This window comes from Trichechus manatus, unplaced genomic scaffold (genome assembly GCF_000243295.1).
Source record: "Trichechus manatus latirostris isolate Lorelei unplaced genomic scaffold, TriManLat1.0 scaffold00005, whole genome shotgun sequence".
In the NCBI taxonomy this organism is placed as follows: Eukaryota; Metazoa; Chordata; class Mammalia; order Sirenia; family Trichechidae; genus Trichechus; species Trichechus manatus.
This window is the reverse complement of record NW_004443941.1, coordinates 20,567,204-20,587,220: the sequence shown is the minus strand read 5'-3', so window position 1 is coordinate 20,587,220 and position 20,017 is coordinate 20,567,204.

Genomic DNA, 20,017 nt, shown 5'->3' with positions numbered 1-20,017 from the left:
CAACTACCTCCTTTGCCATGAGACCAGAAGAACTGGATGACGCCAGCTACCATTACCGAAAATTTTGGTCAAAAATCCCATAAAAGAATCCTGATAAAAAGGAGGAAAATGCAGAAGAGAATTTCAAATTCTCATAGACTCTAGACTTTCTGGAGCCATGGAGGGTGGATGAACCCATGAAACTATTGTCCTGAGATAATCTTTAAACCTTAAACCAAAAATATCCTCTGAAGTCATCTTAAAACTGAACAATAGTTTAGCTTAATTAGTTAAAAAAAGGTCTGCCTTGAGCATTATGCTCTCTTAAGTACTATTTATATGGGATCAATTGGCAACAGCAACTCCAAAGACTGAAAAGGAAATTTAGGGGGCAGTGAGTTTATGTTAACAAAGGAGGAACAGCTCAGAAAAGGAGGATATGAATGGTTGCACATCTCGAAGACTGTAATCAATGTCACTAAATTGTACATGTAGAAACTGTTGAATTGGTGTATGATTTGCTGTGTATATTCTCAACAACAATAAAACTTAAAAAAAAGGAAATGTTTTGAGTGGCCCCACCCTCACACTCTCCATCAGTCCCGAGAAGGTGACCTAGCCAGGGAACTCTGGCCACAAAGGAGCCTAATCAGAGGCCAGCTGGGAGACTGAGCCTATGGCCTCGGGTGCTGTGGCTTAAAAGCCAGCAGAAGTCCTCTCATGGATGCCCCTAACCTGTAAGCACTGAACATCTTGGTCACAACATCCTTGGCCCTTGTGTTGCGTATTGACATTGCCCAGAGCCAGTCCCAAACCAGTCTGGGGACCCCTGAGACAGGCCGGGTGCAGCCCCCTAAAGTCACCTGTGCCCACATCCATCTTGTTCTTCCTCCTCCTACCCCCTGCATTCATCTCCATCTCATGCCCAGCCTAAGGTTCTTTCTCTTCTCCCACCATCCCCATTTGTCATTTGGGAGCCATAACCTGGAGTCAGAAACTGTAATAAGAAGTATAATTAGGGCCTGGGGGAGGAGGGGCGAGTGGCATAAGCAGAGTAAGACTAGGGACAGGGAGAGGGCCTGAGGGGAGGTGTGAGGGCCCTGATGGAGTTGTTCCCTAGTTGTCTCTGGCTGGCCCTGAAGAGCCAGGGGCAATGCCTGCAAAGAGGTGGGTATCAGTGCCCTAAACTGAAGCCCATCCAAGCAGCTCCTCTGGAGCCTGGTGACAAGGAGTCCTCCCCAGCCCTCCCCCGGAAACTGACAGCTCCTGGGGCTGGGAACCCACCATTCACAGATCCCCTCCAGATTCCACAGATGCAGATAAAAGTCAGTATAGAAATAACTGGCTCTGAGAGGGGCGGATGCAGATGTGGTTGTCAGAGCTCCAGATGTGGCACAGCCATGGCCGCTGCCACGGCTGCTGTGGCTGCGAACAGGAATGTGGACCCAGATGGGGAAGGGGATGGGGGCCTGAGGAGGGGGCAATGCACATTGCTGCTGCTGGGCTCCAGTGGGGGCAGAGCTCTGGAGAGGAGAGAGGTCTGGTGTCTGACTGCACAGGAAGGCCCAACCTGTTCCAGGGGACAATGGGTTCCTGCAAATAAATACTCCACCCCAAACCTCATCACCTCCACCCTATACTTTCTCACACCTCCTGCTGCCCTTCTCAACCTCAGCCTCCAAGCAGGCTTAATTGGGATTCTTTTCTGCTGTTGGCCAGAGTTCTCCTCAGGCACCTCCTACCACAGAGGGGCAGGCAGCCACGCCTGCCTCTGCCTGCAGAGAGAAATGTCAGCCACAGCCCAGCAGGTCAGCCTGTGTCCTAAGCCCCGCTAATACCCAGCTCTTGGGGAGCCATAAAGATGAAGGGGCTCATGGCCCTGTTCCGGGGGGCCCTGCACATAAACACCCCCAATGATAGAGCTCCCTGCACCATCACTCACCAGGCCCATTTACTTCCCACTTCGTTCTGAATTTTCATCTTGGGAGAAGTTTGCAAGTTGCAAACAGCAGGAACTTTCCAGAAGCTGCAGAATATAATCAGTACATTCTCAGCCTTGCCACTCTTGGAGAGAGCTCCCCAGGGAGCAGAGAAGGCCGGAGGCTGAAGGCAGCCAGCAGAGCCTGAGATGGGAAGGAGCATGGAGAGCCACTTTGCCCGGCCCCCGCCTCTGGGTGAGCTTGGCCTACACCCTATCCAGCCCGCATCCCGACGCTGATTGTGAAAATAAGGAGATCAGCCCACGCCCTGCTATTCAGGGAGGATTAGCTATCTCAGCACAGAACATCTCTCCTGGGCAGGAAGTTTTTCTTTAAATATAGCCTGAACCCCTCCCATTGCAGAATCAGCCATTTCCTTTGGTCAGGCCTGCAGAGAGGGGAGGAGGAGGAAGACAGCTGTCACGGTTCTAGCCAGAGCCGCAGCACTGGGAATGCCAGGCCCCCAATCATTGCAGTTCTTTTGCATGCTACACAGACCTGTTCATTTGCAGAGTGCAGAGCTGAGCTAGGTTTCTCAGCGTCCTTCGATGGCCCTTCGATGGGGACCTCTAGGGATGGCCTACTACTGCATTTACAGCAGGGCACAAACCTCTTTTAGAAAAATTAACAGCCTCTTCCAGTCTGCTCCAAAGAGCCAAATTAATACGTATTGAGCACCTACCGTGTGTTTCACATGCTTCATGGTATCCAGTTTCATCTTTACAGTCCTACAAGTACGGAAACATCGCCATCGTCTTAAACATGAGGAAACAGCCTCAAGAAGACAAATAACTCTCCTGAGGCCACACGGCTAAACGATGACGGGCCAGGACTCGGACCCTGTTCTTCCCTCTCTATGGCACACTCCCGCCTGAGGAGGCTGGCGGCTGGACCCTGAGGCTGGCTGAGTGGGCAGCAGGAAGTGACAGAGGAGACACCTCCTCCGTCCGGTCCTCACAGTCACACTCCAGCTGTGACTCACCTGGCTGCCATCCTGAAGAGCAAGCATCCTGAGGGCACACCTGGCCTTTCCCCTTCACACAGCCCAGGCACAGGATTCCCAGAAGCCAAGGAAGACACGGAGTAGCCAGAAACACTGTGCCTCCCCTCCTCCATCAGAGGAGAATGATAGCTTTCAGAGTTCCATCTGGAATTACAAATGTGTAAGGATTATTAATGTCAGATGGGTTTAAATCAAGGAAGACTTCCAGGAAGAGGGGCGATCACAGCAAGTTTTTACAAAGAAGGGAAATTCTTTGTGGCAGAAGGAGAGAGAAGAAAGTCCCAGAGCAGAGAAGGTATCAAGTCAAGGGCTGGAGAAGTGGGCCCAGTACGTGGGGGCCAAAATGGTCTCATACCAGGTAGGATTCGGCTACAGTTCTCCCATCGCAGAATCTGAATCCCACATCCCAGAGGGGGCTGCTGCAGCCCTCCTTATGCGGTCTACTTCACATTCCTCACATTCTTTACGCTCAATTAAGGAGAAATAATCAGGGGAGCAAGCAAGGCCAAAGCAGGGCGGCCATGCCCCACGCTTCCCGGATCACGTGTGCGGAAGCAACCCCACACAGTGGAGCCAGACCACCGCAGGGGCCTTGGGGGATGAGGAAAGCAAGCAGTGAGGACAAGGGTGTCTCTCTGCACTCCACAGAGACAGCGGAGAGTGAAGGAAGGTGGAGGTATTAGAAAGGCGGGATCAGCAAGGAGGAAAGGAAAGGAGACAAGAAGGTAATATCAGAGCAGAGGGAAGGTTAAGTTACATCATTGCTTCCCCACCATCACAGCAAGGCATCACTGTCATCATCACCATTAAACCAAAAACCAAACCCACTGCCTTCGAGTCGATTCCAACTCGTAGCTACCCTATAGGACAGAGTAGAACTGCCCCATAGGGTTTCCAAGGAGCGCCTGGTGGATTCGAACTGCCGGCCTTTTGGTTAGCTGCCAAACTCTTAACCACTATTATCTTCATTAAATGCCTTTTCAGATCCTCCTAAATGCTTAGAAATTTACTTATCTTCATCAGCTGGTGGCATGCCGGCGATTAAGTGTGTCAGGGAAGGAGTGCCTCTCCACAGTCTTTTCAAAATACACTGTCCTTAGTCCGTAGGAGGATGACGTTCTTGGTCAGCCAAGCAAGATTTACTCCCCTAAGCCTCTGTTCAAGGGCTGCCTCCTCCAAGAAGCCTTCGATGACTCCCCCAGCAGACCCAGAGTCTCCTTCTGAGCTCCTCTGACACCTGGTACATGTCACCATTACAGTTCTTATGCCGTTTTGTAAGTTGAGGTGTGCATGTCTGTACCCCTACCAGCACGAATAATAACTCAGTGAATGATCGTTATCATTTATTGAGCATGTACTATGTGCCAAGCACTTTGTTTGTGCTTAACAGATGACCTCATTTAGTCCTTTTTACATCCCTAATGGTCAGTGTGGGAGAAAGATGTGACAGTCTGCTCCTGTAAAGATTTACAGCCTTGGAAACCCTATTGGGCAGTTCTACTCTGCCGTAAAGGGTCACTAAGAGTCGGAATCGACTGGATGGCAATGGGTTATGGGTTTTGGAGGTCAGTACTATTGTTATCCCCAACTTACCCATGAGGAAGTTGAAACTTAGAAAGGTTAAGTGACTTGTCCAAAGTGACCTAGCTAGTAAATCAAGGAAGGGCAACTTGAACACAGGATTGTAAAATGCTAAAATCCATGCAATTAACCTAACACGTTCAGCTGCTTAAGGACACGGTCTATATTTAGCCTTGTTGACTACAACATGGCGAAGAATAGCTGCTCAATATGTGATAAATGGATGGATGGATGGATGGGTGGGTGGATGGATGGATGAATGGATGATGTGGGTTCTACAGTATTTCAGCAATGGAACTGGGCTTAAAAAATTATTTTCCCACCTCCTCTGTGATCAATGGATCAAATTTGTGAGATGATTTGTTAGGCTATAGACCCATTCTGTGCCCTTTGTTGATTCTCAGACTATGACCACTGGTAGGACCTCATCTGTGCCATTTTGGGGCTTCAGTCAACTACCATATCAAGGCTTCAGTTGATGGAGGTAGGAGCCAGTTTATAACTCGAGTGGGAATCAGTCTGAGCCTAGGTGAGAAGATCAGTCTGTGGCCGGTGTATGTCAGAGACAGAGAAAATGTGTCTGCCAAGCCGACGTGCAACCGAATAGAGAATGAGCAGTTCTCAAGCCAGAGACCCTCATTCCCGGGCATTTACAGGCAGAGAGATGAGATGTGTGGGAGTAACTGTGTGTGAGGGATGGGACCGGCCAGAATGCCCTGGCAGTGGGGCGAGGGCTGTACCCACAAGGTGTGTGCAGTGTGCTCTTTGTGAGTCCCACATACGTGTGAGTGCGTGGCACAGCGTGTGTGTGTGTGTGTGTGTGTGTGTATGTGTGTGTGTGTGTGTGTGCGCGCGCGCGCGTGCTCTGTGTGTCGGGGCGACAGAGGCGGGGGGTGGGGTGGGGTGGGGAGACAAGTGCACACCTGTAATAACATTGGCTTCAGACGCGAGGAGAGAAGAAATTCCCCCAACTGTTTTATCAGAGCCGAAGTTACCAAATTACGTTGTTGTTTTAAATTTGAGCTTCTCTGCCTGCAAACGAGGGGATCTCAGGTTCAGGAGCTTAATGCTTGGCTGAGCCTGGAGCTCCACTTCCCGACCCAACCCGTGCTCCCAGGGCTCCTGGGCCCCAGGAACAAAAGTCTTCTCTCTCGGGGCTTTGAAGTGGAAACACTAACTGCTCCCTTTAATTAGAAAGAAACCCCCTATTGTTCCGGCTTTATCACTGATGGATGAAGACGTGCAGGGGAGGAGATGCTGAGGATCTGGGGGTGGGGGGAGGAGGAAAGGAGTGAGGAAGAAATCTCTGTTTAGAACACAGACTCTCCCCTGAGCCTCCACGCACTCAAACCAAACCTCTTTGCCCACTCAATCCACAGAGATTTTACAGAGCATCCAGCCTTTGATTAGATGTTACAGAAAAGAAGACAGGTGGCCAGCCCTCAAAGAGTTAAAAGTCTAGTTAAAGAAGGCAGGCCAGGGGGATGAGAAACGAAAGATAATTGATACTAAGTCAGCATTGCCAAGATATGCAAGAAGAATTGAGGATGAGTAGAGTGGGGCGATAGTCCCATGAAACAACCTCTAAGAAAATTCTGCAGGAGGTGAATAGTAGTGAGGGACTTGGACTTGATACTGGAGACTGGAGAGAACTGGTAGAGAGAAGAGGGGAGGGCATTCCAAGCAGGGCACATGGCCTGTGCAAAGGCCCAGAAGTGGGAATGGGTACAGCTTCTTTGGAGGACAGTAAGGAGAAGGGCCTGGTGGCACAAGAGGGCATGTGTCAGGGATCTATGGGGAATCAGGTTGGACACAGCAGATCACACAGGGGAAGGGAAGACTTTGAAAGCGCACAGGGGAGAATGACCTTGATGAGACAATTAGGGAGCCAGTGGGCCTCCTTGGGCAGGGAAGTGACCTGGTAAAAGCTGGCCCTTTGGAAAATTAATCTGGCACTCCTGTGCAGGAAGGCATGTGGCGGCAGGGGGTGGGGGAGCAGACAGAGCAAAGGCAGAGAGACCAATTGAAGGGCTCTTGCAGAAACCCAGGTAATGATGGCTTAGACTAAGGTGATGGCAGTGGGACCAAGAAAGAAAAGGTGAGTCTGGGCTGGATTTCAAAGGAAAAAACAAGTTGTGTTGACAGAGCAGATATAGAGGGATAAAGGAGTGGGAAGAGTCAAAGACACCTCCAAGATCTCTAGTCTGGGAGACTAGGAGGGTGGCGGAGGGTGGGAAAGGGGGAGGGGGGTAGAAGCTGGCCCGATGCGCATATATTTAGTCAGAGGGGACAGGAGAGAGACCAGTGGAAATGTTCTGTAGAGGGTAGGAAAGTCCTGGCATGAGCCCAAGATCTGGGGCACAGATGTAGACCTCGTCTGCGGGGAGGCAGCAAGCTGTGGTGGTTTCAGAGTGTGGCTTCTGGAGTCTACCTCCTGGGTGTGAGTGAGTCCCAGCTCAGCCACTTCCTAGCTGTGTGACCCTGAGCAAGTAATGTAATGGGTATCTCCATTTCTACAGATGCACACAATGAGGCTCAGAGACGTCCAGTGACTTGTCTAAGGTCAAAGAGCTACTGAATGGCAGAGGCAGGGTTTGGGTCTGGTGATTCTGACTTGAAAGTCTGCTTAATTATATTAAACAGAAGGAATAAGGCACAGGGTTAAGAGCACAGACTTTGGCCCCAGACTCCCTGGGTTCAAATCCCAGTCCTGCCACTTAGCACCTACGAGGCCTTGGGCATGTTATTTTAACACTTCAGCTGCTCTGTTCTTCAGTTTCCTCATCTGTAAAAGAATTAAAATAGTTTAAAAGGTGCTTAAAACAGTGTCTGTCACTTAGTAAGCACTAATTAAATGCCCCACCGGCCATCTGTCAGTTTGTGTACTATGGTGGCTTGCGTGTTGTTATGATGCTGGAAGCTACGCCACCAATATTTCAAATATCAGCTGGGTAACCCATGGTGGACAGCTTTCATCAGAGCTTGCAAACTAAGACAGACTAGGAAGAAAGGCCTGGTGATTTACATCTGAAAACTAACCAGTGAAAATCCTATAGATGACAACAGAATATTGTTCAACATAGCATTGGAAGATGAGCCCGTAGGTTAGAAGGCACTCAAAATACACAGTGGCTGCAACCGTGGCCTCAAGCATATCAATGATCGTGAAGAGAATGCAGGACTGGGCAACAGTTTGTTCTGTTGTACATGGGGTCGCCATGAGCTTCAGCAAGGCTGGTATAATAATATCTCCATCAAAAGCCAGTTGTGAGGCTCAGCTGCAGTAATGAATGCACAGTGGCTTGCACATGGTAGGTGTTGGTTGGTTTGCTCTCTTGACATTATGGGAGAAGAGAGGACAGGTTGTGGTCCCCGGCCTTGAAAAATTCTCACCTGGCTAGAGAGAGAAGACACATATGAAAGAGTTAAATACCACCAGAGAGGCCAAGGAATCAAGTGGCAAATCATGAGGCTCATGCACAAAGCATAGTGAGCATTAGAGAAGAGGAGGTCAGCGTGGGATCACGCAAGACAGGGAGTAGAGTTGTCAAAGGAGGGGTGGGGAAGACTGGGAGTGACATTCTGGAGAAGGAAGGGACACTTGTGGGCATGAGAGGTCGGGGATAGCACATGGAGGGAAGAGTGAGACCCAGCACTGCTGAAGGGCAGGGAGGAAGCATGAGCCAGGAATCCCAGAGACCCTGAATCAAGGTGCTGGGCCTCTAGGGAAAGAGATAGGGGGGCAGAGAAGGTGTTAAACACAGCCCCCAGAAGCTTCATTCTCACTTCCAGAGCCAAAGGATGCCCTGAGCCCAGGTATTCAGAGGACAGCAACTCCAGAGCAGGAAGGCCCTGTCCCCTGAGATTGGGGACACCATCAATGAAAACAACAAACTTGTACAGTCTTGTCTTCGTGCTTTTCAATGTGTTTCACACCCGTAGTTTATTTGATCCTCAAAGGAACCACAGCAGATGACATTGTAGCAGATGAAGGAACTGAGGCCCAGAAAGGCTAAATGACCTGTTCAAAGTCACACAGCAAAGTTAAGGGTGGAGCTGAGAACAGAGGCCTTCTGACTTCCAGCTCAGAGCCCTGCCCAATGACTGTTGAGAGCCCAAAGGAGGGGAGCAGTCTGAAGCCGCATGTGTCCTGAGCCAATGGGGACGAGAAGTCTAGGGCTCAGGGAGAAGGTCCAACCTCCCACTCCAGCCGCACCCCCAGCCTGCTCCTCACACACGAGTAGGGCGTAAGTCGGGAGCCCAGGGTTGGAAACGCCAAGTCTAATCAGACCTCACAAGCTCACAGATGGTTTGAATCAACATGCTACCTTGATAGGAATAATGAGGAGTCCCAAAGACAGTCTTATGCCAGCTCTATCCGTCTGGACAGAGAACCACATCTTCCAGGACAGTCTTCCCATCCAGGATCTCATCGCCCTCCAAGCCAGGCAAATCCTTCATGAGCAAGCCCCCCTGGTCCCACATCCCACCTGTTCCCTGGCCCCCACCAGCAGAACCACCCACAGGCTTTCCAAAGTCTCTGACCTCAGGTTCTGATTTAACAGATTCTGACTTCTTGGGTTTTCCTTGAGGCTGAAAATGGTACCTAGAGAGAAATGAGTGACTATGGGCTATAAGGCCAGGAAAGTTGGGGAGGGGGAACAATATGGTGGGGTAGACGGGCTTACGTCCAAATAAATGCAGGTCCAGATAAATGTCCTGCCCATTTCCTGGCAGAATGAGTATCCTCCAACATTCATTGTTTCATTCACTCAACATGAGTGTTGACAAATGTCATCATGACATTTCCTTTGATGGGACACCTGACCTAGGGCAACCAGAGCCCATGAAGCCTGGGACTAATGAACCTAAGAGGCCACAGAATCCCAGGAACAGGACTGACCTATGGCTTATGGAAAAAACATGTCTAATACTGGGGCCGTCCATTGGAATCAGACCAGTAGGCTGGCAAGAATGGTCCCTCCCCAGGAAAGCGCAGGCTTGGGGGTCTGAATTCACAAGGGTGACCTTGCTGGCAGGGACCTGCTTTCTTGAAAATTGGACCCTGCCTCACCCCTTTGCCTGGGAAAGCTTGATTTGAAGCTTAAAAATCAATGAAGTTAATTTTTAAAAACCTTTCATTGAGTTCCACGAGACCCCTATTAATTTTATTGTTTCAATAAAGCATTTATTTAATTGTCTCCAGAAGGGCCCTGTTAAATGCACAGATGTTACCTGAGCCCCAAGGAAGGGAGCTGGGAGCCTTTTTTCACCCTCTCCCGTTAGCACACTAGCAGGATTCTGTTATTGGATTAACTAATTGTCACCTTAAAAGTCACAGAGGAGCACCCTGAGGGGATGGGACACAGAGCAGGTAAGTTCTGGGGAGGAGGGCAGGTCACAGTTGCTTGCAGCAAGCAGGAAGGGGACTCATGATAAACAGGCCGGGTTTGATTAAGACAGAAAATGAGGATTGTTTTCTGCTAATTGGGAGACACCTGCCATTTAGCCTCTAACACAAGATTGATACCCCTGAAAAATAATCAGAGGATGGGGGCATTACTAGACGTATGGTGTCCAAACCACGGGAGGGGACAGACTCAGCTTGAGTTGTCAGGTCTCTGGAGTGTCATGTTCAGTCCTTCCACGATTATTTATTGAGCACCTACTAGGTGCTGGCACTGTCTGGGGCTTTGGGCATACAGGAGGGAACAAAACAAAGATCCTGCTCTCGTGGCGCTTACATTCTAAAGAGAGGAGACCGACACTGATAAGGTAAAAATGTAACAGACATGCCAAGATAATTTCAGAAAATGATAAGTGATCTGAGAACATAAAACAGAACAGTGTGGTAGAGAGTGGCCCTGGGAAACCTGTCTGATGAGTTGACATTTGACCCAAAACCTGAATATGAAGAAGGAGCTGACCACCGGAGAGTGGGAGGAAGGAGCTTCCCAGGAGAGGAAACAGCAAGAGCAAAGACCCTAGGACCCCATTTTAGGAGGAGCATTACCAGACTACTGAGTAAACAGAAGCGTTTGATCGAAGCAGAGGGGCCCAGAAATCTCCTTCATCAGAAGATTTCAAGGAATGCCTTAGGACAGAGACTTGCCACTATTCATCTTTTTGTCTCTGCTTACAGGTAGTTCCCGACTTATGACAGGGTTCTCTTCTGTTGACTCCTACGTAAGTTGGTTCTGATGTAAATCGAATACTTTTTTTTTTTTAGTTTTCATTATTATTGCTTTTTATTATCAGTATCTTTATACATCCAATCTTTGAACATCTGAGAATGATAACATCAGCAAATTACACGCTGCAACATTGTATGTAGTACACATTACTAACAATAAGATGTATTAAAAAAAAAACAATCCAGTCATAAGTACGGTTGGTTGTAACCCCAGTACACCTTAAGCTGGGGACTACCTGTATTTTCTTGGTGTCTAGCACAGAGTAGGTGATCAATAAATGTAGGATTGGATAGGGAGAAGAGATGAGAAGGAGGGGAGGCGTCAACATCTGGGGGGAACTTGATTCATGTAGTCAGATTATTTTTTAATTCAACAACCAATTAAAACAGAAAAGGAAACAAAAAAGCTCAGTCTGCAAACAAGGTGCTTTTTCACCATGTTATGGAGGGCACCAGGGATATGCATCCGGGTCCATCCAGAAGGTCAAAATTCAACTAAAGAAATGGTAATAGCAAATACTGCTAACATTTTTATAGATCATAATTTAGAGCTTACAAAATGCTTTTGCATACAGTTATTCTCCCCAACAGCCTTCTGAGATAGACAATAACAAATATTTACTAATTGTCCATGGGCCCCAGCACCAAGCTAGGTGATGGGGATATACGGTAAGCACAAATCAAGCAAAGCCCTGGCCTCAAGGAGTTTATAGTCAAGAGAAAGGGACAAACTTCAGTCAAATAACACACAAATATTAGAAACCACAACCAGGACAAGTGCTGCAATGGAGAGGGACATGTGGCTACAAGATCCTGTACTAGGGCTGAGCAGGGAAGCTTCCTTGAAGAGGTGTCTCAAGAGCTGAGATCTAAGGATGAGTGGAGTAACTAGGCATAGACGGGAGGCAACAGTGTTGCAAGCAGAGGGAACAGTAAGTGCGGAGAGAGAGCAAGGTACAAAAAAGGAGCAGAGAAAGGTAAGGGAATCTGGAGTGCAGCTGGGGAGGTGGGGCATGGTCAAGTGGGAAGTGGGGGAGATTGGTAAGGTTATGTTATGTGTGGCCTTAGATCACAGAAGAGGATTTGTCTTTGGTCTATGGGCAACTGAAATTCAATGAAGGTTTGAAACCATCTTTACATACTTGAAAGGAGCCCTGGTTGCACAGTGGTTAAGCACTTGGCTGCTAACCAAAAGGTCGGTGGTTCGAACCCACCAGCCGCTCGGCAAGAGAAAGACGTGGCAGTCTGCTTCCGTAAAGATTCCAAGAAAACCAAACCCACTGCCATCAAGTAGATTCAGACTCACGGTGACCCTCTAAGACAGAGTAGAACTGCCCCATAGGGTTTCCAAAGCTGTAAATCTTTACAGAAACAGACTGCCACATCTCTCTCTGAAGGAGTGGCTGCAGGTTCAAACCAATGACCTTTTGGTTAGCGGCCAAGCGCTTTAACTACTGCACCACTAGGGCTCCTTTCGTAAAAATTACAGCCTTGGAAACTCTGTGAGGCAGTTCTACTCTGTACTATAGGGTCACTATGAGTTGGAATCTACAGCAACGGGTTTGGGTTTTTTGGTCACAGAATTGAAGGGCTATCCTGAAGAAGGTGGCTTGATTTATTACCTGGTGCTCCATAGGCCAGAGTGAAAATCAACTGAAGAGAGTTACAGAGAGATGGGAGAACTTCCTAACAATATTAATAGTCAATAATGGTCTCGACTCCCTGCAAGAAAGTGGGCTTGCCCATCACAGGGCATGAGCGAGGTATTTGTCCATCAGGGAAGAGTTCTGCTTTGGTCAGAAGATTGGATGGGATCAATGACCAACTTTTCCACCAACAGGATCCTTTTTATTCATCCTGCTCCTCCATGAACCCTAGATTTTGAAAGAGTCTGCCTACCCTCTACATAACAACTAATTTATTTTCCTTAATGAACAACCTATGTAGTATCTCAGCAGACGATGCTCAATGGAAGACATAATTCTGGCCACCAGCAAAGAAAAGTCAATGTTTCCATTGACTTTGGGCCAATGGGCAAACTTAGCATGAAAGACATATGATTTTCTATAGACTGTCTGACATATTGGCAATAGGCCATAGTCACCCCGCTCCCCCATACATTTGCAGGCCCCTGGAGACCTGAGTACCTCAGGCTGACAACCACAATTCTATGGTCATATCCAAGGTCCCTTCCAACCAGGGGACTCTCTAGAACCATGAAGTACAGCCTCCTCATGTTCATTCATTTTGGGAAGGAGGCAATGGAGGTGGGTGGGAGCAGTCAGGGAAGGCTTTTTAGAAAAAGAAAACCCTGAGATGGCCCTTGGAAGATGGGCAAGCTTTGGATAAGTGGGGAAAGGGTGTTGCCAGGGAGGAATAGCAGAGCATGCTTAAGATTGATGAAGCAACCAGCCAGGTTGCAAAAGAGTCCACGTCAGGAAGTACTTGTGGATGCAAGAATAAAAGGAGTAGGTTGCAATGGGCTTTAAATGCCAGGCTAAATTATCCTCCAAATGATGAGGAATCATTAAAGATTTTCTAACAGGAAAATGATATGCTGGAAGCGGTGTTCTCGGCAGATGAATCCGGTGCCCATACATGCTTTGAGGTAGGAGGAGAACAGTTACGAGACCCAAATAACAGACCAGATGTGAGATGAAGAGCTGAGACAAGGGAGGATGGCAGTAAGGAAATAAAGATGCAAATCTAAGAGACATTTTTAAAATGTCTTAATAAGGACTTAATAAGAATGTGAGGTGAGAAGCATCAAAGAGACTCTGAGGTGTCTAATTTTGGAGACTGGTGGCACAGAAAGGAGACAGTCACCAAGGGAACTGAGGGAGGAGAAGGAGACAAATGCATGGAGCATCACAGGGAGCTCTTACACAGGACACCATTTGTAGGGGTTACCTTTCCAGATGAGGGGGAGACAACCTGGCTTTCACATCTTACTCTATATGATCTCTTTTAATGGTGGGATTTTGTGTAATTTTTACTTCCTTTTTTGTGCTTTTTTGGTATTTTTCAAATAATTATTTTAAGTCCATGTAGACTCCCAGAGTCTCATTAACCCTTTGTAAGCCATCACTCCTGATTTGTTCCCTCTGGACCCAAGGGAAGGGGTGGGAGGAAGGAATTACAGTGGAGTCCCTGAAAAATACTTCATAGGTTTGGGCTCAGCTCCTAAGTCTGTGGTTTTCCCTAGGGGGTGCTCTTCAATGCACCCCTTTCTGTGTCTCCCTTCTTTTCCCCCCACTCCCTCCCTGTTGAGCCCATCTCTGTCCTTTCAAAGCTCAAATATCATCAGATACCCATCCTTTCATCAAAAATTGCAGGGCTGGGCTTGGAAAGACTGACCTTGAGATTTTTGTAGCTGAAATCAGCCCCGCCCAGCCCAGACAGTGGACTAAACCACAAGCCACAGGACATAACAGTGAAGCACATGAGCTCTGCAATCAGGCACATCTACATCCAGATCCTGGCTCTGACTCTTCATAGCTGTGTGTCTTTGGGCAAGTTACCTAACTTCTCTGTGTGAATATTGGAAATAATAATAGTATTTACCTCCCAAGGGTGTTAAGGGGATTAAATGATCATGGAAAGAACTTCATAAGTACGTTATCATTCATATTAATCAGAACAATAAAATAATACATCTATATGGCCAAACTTCATTCCTTGGAAGCAAAAATGACCTTAACGGACTTGTATGTTGATACTCACTGGTGACATGTATTTATTTGCCTCTCTGCCTCTCCTTTTTTTTCCCTAAACCAGCAAGGAACTGAGAGAACACCCTGAATGAGAACCTGAGCACTGCCTCCTGACTTCATGGTGGTCTGCTTTGAAGAGAGCCCTTAATCTCATGAGCCTCAATTCCTTCATCTATATAATGGGGGTAATAATACTGACCTCACAGTATGTGTCAACAGGTTAGACAGTTGCTGGCACACAGCAGGTTCTCAGTACATAGTAACTCTCCTTCAGGGTTCCAGGTAGTGGCCAGTTCTTTCCAAGGTCTTGCCTGCCTGCCACCCTTTGTAAGCTGCTCCATTGTATCATTCCCTGATGGCTGTGTGTGCATCTTCCCAGTCACATTATAAGCTCCTGAGGGCAGATGCAGGGCCAAGGCCTCCTAAACTGTAAGGAGAAGCCTTCCCTCTGAGCCTGGGCCCAAGCTGCCTTCCTGGGAGAGCAGCTCAACATCCCCTCCTTTCTTCCTCTTTTCTCTCCACTTTGCAAACTGCAGCCCTAACCCTGTTCCCCAAGAACTACTTCTTTCTACTTGACTGTGGCCTAGAGGAAAAGTTACCCCATCTATTCAGGGTGCATTTGGCTTGGTCAGAGAAAGTGTAATGTGTTAGCTCCAAACCACCTGGCCCCTCTGCTCCCATCCCTGTCCCATGAAAACCCCTCCAGACGAAGGTAAAGACCTCACCTCCACCTCCCCTGCCCCCGAGTCTATCCTTCCTCTGTCTATCCACTGGCCGCCTCTCCATCCCCCTACCCACCTGCCTGTCTGCCCCAGGGAGCAGGGGAACTGAGTTCTGGGGCGCAGCCCTCACTGTCCCCCTCCCCTAAAAGGCAGTCTTCCCTCAGGGCAGGGTCCCAACCCTGAGGCAACCTCCTCTCTTCCCCCAGGTAATGGCTGTAAACAGGTACCCCTCAGCCTTCTCTGGGGGTGTCACCCCCTCTCCAGTCCTCAGCCTCCCCCACGTCCAGTTCCTCCTCCCCAAAGAAACTGGGAAGTGGGAGGGCACACATCTCAAAGAGCAAGGAAAGGCAGAGAAAGAGAAAGTCTGTCACAGAGCATCTCTCTGGGCTGGTGGGAGAGGCTGAGGAGGAAGGAAGAGAGAGCCAGGCCCAGGAACAGAGCCTGAGAGGGACCACAGGCCGGCAGGCCAAGACAGGCCCAGAGAGACCAGCCCAAGCAGTGAGAGCTCTGAGAGTCCACGGAGCCTTTCAGTTTCTGGGTTCCAGGGGGGCCTCACCCTCTGACCGTGTCATGGAGCCGAAGGGCTCATGTTCCCATCCTGAGACCCACGGAGGGGGAACTAAGCTCATTTCCAGAAACGGGTGGAACCATCTCTCCTGAACCACGGCTCTGTCTCTTTGTCCGACTACCTTTCTCAGGATTCTGGGGTTTTTGTCGCTGTCTCCCTATTTCTGCATCTTTGTCTGTTTGTCTTGTCTTTCTCTCTCTCTCCTGTCTCTCTGTCTCAGATAATTTCTTGGGGACTCTGCCTTAGGGCTCCCGCTCTCCAGTGTATAGGAAACCTGACCTTCATCATCTGTTTTTTATATTTTGGAAACTCAGCTTCACTTCCTACCTGGGGGAGGTGGGGGTAGGCGAGCAGGCTGCCTGGCTCCACCCCCATACCCCTCCCCCTCCTTGCTCCTCCTAGGCTGAATCAGTCCCCTCCCCCAGCTCCTGGCCCCAGGGAGGACAGAGCTGAGGCCTTCCCTGCTTCGGTCACTGTGGTATCTAATCGGAGGCTGAGCCCAGGCCCTGATCCAGTTTCCCTCAACAGCTCACTGCATGGGTGGGGGAGGCGGTGGGGGCCTCTTTTGATCAACCGCTGGTTTGCTGATTGGGAAAAAGTGAAAATTCCAGGCACAGAGAGAGCCCAAGAGGCTGAGAGATTTCACCAGTGGGAACCAGGATGGCAAGCGGTAGAAGTCATATCTGCTTCTAGGGAGAGTTACAGCCAACCAAGTTGTCTACCATGTTGTGGTCACGAGTATATATTTGTTTAATATTGTTATTAATCTTAGGAAGAGATAACACATACTGAGGGCTTATCCTGTGTTTTACATGTTTTTGCATTTCACCACTCAACAACTTTGTGTGGTAGGTACTCCCCCTTTTCTGTAATGAGAAAACTAATACACAGAGAGGGTCACTAACTTGCCCAAAGTAACTCAGCTCATGAGCTTTGTACCCAGGTTTCTCTGACTCCAAGGCCCAAGCTCTTTATTCTAAATGAGGGTTTCCAAGGTCTGAGAAATAGATTCTGTATATTTCTTTTAAAGGAAGGAGACAAAAATCCACAGAACTCTGAGAATATATCTTCAAGGTCCCAGGGACCTCTGTGCCCAGTTGAGAAGCACTGTCTATAACTCACTGCTTTCGTGGAGATCTTGAAGAACCAGCTCCTCATGAAGATTAAGTGGAAAGGCTGGAGGAGGGCATTCCAGGAAGGGACAACTGTGTGGGCAACATGGGAACATGGAAATGACGGCTGAAGGTCAGGCACTGGGCCTGGGAGTCTGGCTCCCAGCAGAGGAAGGAAAAGAAAGGGGGAGGAGGGCTAGTGGAGGGCTGGGGCCGGCTTGTGGAGGTCTGAAGGCCCAGGTAGGGCTGTCCTCCAGGGTTTGAGCAGCAGAGTAACACTCGGAAAGTAGTGTTGAGGACAGGGCTAGAGGGAAAAGGGCAGGCAGTAAAGAGAGCTGGTGGGAGGCAGGGGTTATAATCCAGGCAGCCTAGGAGGAGCTGACAGAAACATGAAGGAAAGGGGTAGCTAAAAGACGTTTCCAGAGAAATTTAGCATTTTGGACTCTTGGGCCATCTGCCTTCTTCAAAAGACTAGTATCCAAGTTAGTGTTTGAGGTAGAGTGGGGAGTGCGGTGGGAGGAGGCAGAGAGCATGGTGTGTCCAAACCACTGAACCTTCACACTAACATGGACACTCGGGCCTCAGGGCTGGTGTGAGCCCTGGTGGGAGCTGGGAGGACTCCGGTCTGGAGGCTCTACTGTGAAGATGGCCTTGAGGACTCAAAACTGAACACCGGCCTCAGGATTCTGGTCTGTGAGGCCCAGGCTACGGACCCTGCCAGGTTTCCAGGCGGGTGTGCAGACTGCAGACCAGGAGCCTGCAGCATTTGAGGTCTCTCAGTTCTTTGAAATGATTCCTCTCCCTGGGTGGCAAAAAAAAAAAAAAAAAAAAAAAAGAATTGAGGATATGAGGGACAAACTCCAGGAAGAAAGGAAAAAAAAAAAAAAAAAAAAGCAAACAAGCAAATTTTGGTTAAGAACTGCCAGTTCAGAAACCCTAATCTGTTCAGAACATCCAATCCTTTTCTGTCGGAGTCCAAAAACCTATTTCCATCTCAGATTGTATATGTCTGGATGTCTTCGAGCGGGTGAGAGAGCCAGAGTGAGTGTGAGAGACAGTTGAAATGTCTTTGTTCCTGTGTTTGAGGATACTGCTCCGTGGGCCTGTGTGTGTGTGCGCTGCAGGTACATTTGTGACTATTTCTCAGGTCCCTGTGTGCACTGAACTCCCAAACTATAACAGAAACACTGAAGCTTGGCAAAGATATCACAGGAATAATTATCTAATTTTGGAACATGTTATTATAATACTTACATAATGTGTAACAAACTTAACAATGTTCGGGTTATATTCATCAGCTCGGAGTTGTAGACCCACAATGCCAAGTCCTACTCTCAGAGGCTCCTCCAACACCCAAGAGCAGAGCAGGCCCAAAGAAAGCTCTTCAAGAAATACCTCTGCTCCCCACAAGGGCTTTTTCAGGGATCAAGTAGTTTGGAGGGGAAATATGGGGAAATCGCTGGAAGGGGGACAGAACCCATCTTGGCATGGCAACTCTGTGGCCAAGATCCCCCTGTTCCTCCTCAGCAGAGGAGGCCCTGAAACTGGTAAGGACACAGCAGCCATGTTGGGATCACAGAGACAGACAGGCTTCCCTTGACTCAGCTGTGGGCCGGGGAGCCTCATGATCCACCCAGCTTCCCCTCTTCCCCAGGGGGCTCAACTGGACTGAGGCTGAGTGTGAGGGAAATGTTTGCTGTTTGCTGCTGTTCCCTGTTGACTTTAGCCAGTAGCTCTGTTTACAAACTCAGGTTGGTTTTCCCAGCACAGTTAATTAGACCAAAGACATCTGGTGTGAGGGCTGAGGAGGGCATCTGCTCAGAGCCTTCCCCCACACCCCGCAGCCATGGGCCAGCGCAGGGCAGAACAGCTAAACAGGACCAGACCGGACTCCGCCAACTCAGGGGAATCATGGCTTCCGTCACGGAGCCCTTCCCACGCCTGCTGAGTTAGGTTGGACCCCAACTTTCCAAGTCTTAGGGGACCGCAGGAGTCAGCACTGGAATCCCTGTCCTGAGTGGGGTCACAGGCTGGGGGTCGAGGGTTCAGACCTTCCTCTGCCCTTCCTTGTCCAAAAGAACAAAGGGGCAGAGATTTCTGTTCCCTCTCATCAGAGAGACCCAGCCTTCTTCGTGTAAGCCAGACCTCTTCAGCCCCCTGTGGGGAAAATCTCCCCTCCTGGTACCCCGCTCCTCCTCCCTGACCCCTCCCCAGCCAATCTGACACCTTAAGGGAGGAGAGACATTAACCAGTCCAGGCCCGGAGGGAGGCAGGAAGGTGGCCAGGAAGGTGAGAGGATCTGAGTGGACAGTTCCAGGGTGGTGGGGGAGTGAGAGCTGGGAGGGGGAGGGGAGGGGCAGCGGCTTATCTCTCCCAGGAGGGGGGAGCTCAGTCCAAACAGCTAATGCACTGGCGTGCGAAAGCCCCTCAATTAGCACTAATGATGCAATCAGGGAGGGAGGAGGAGGGACCAGAAGTTCTGGTAGAGTCAGCACCAATTCACTCACTCACACACACACACACACACACACACACACACACTTCCTCGGACACTATGGCCCCTTCAACCACACCGATTCACACACTCCACAGTCTGGGCCACGCACGCCCACGGGCACACATGCACTCTGCACAAATGACTAACACGCATGTGGTTCGTGATCCGCGGCTGACCCCGTCAGACAGCAAGGATCCCAAGGAGGGGGCACACTCTCGGCTACGTGTTGGGCTTCAGGGACAAGAATACCAGAAAAATTTAGCAGAGGTAGTAGAGCAGGGCATGTTGGAAAACCTCACGATTAGTCCTTTGCTCCCAGAGTGCCCGGTCCACGCGCGCTCGCAGGTGCCGGACCCGCCTCCCTCATACCCCTCCCGCCCCCGAATCCGGGGCCGAGCGAGGAGCCACCGCCCCCAACCCCACCCGCGGGAGGCAGGTCCCACGCGCCTCTCCTGCGCCGAGCCACCCCCGGGCCCCGAGTTCGGCGCGCTGGGATCCCACCGATCCCCTGCAGCCTGGGCCCCGTGGCTCGTCCCCTCCGGAGTCCGTTACCCGTCGGCCTCGCCCCTTTATCTTCTCCCGCACCCCGCCCGGCCGGCTCCGTTATCCGCCTCCTGGTCCCGTTATCCAGCCGCCGACCCCGTTATCCGCCCCCGCGCGCCGCGAGCCC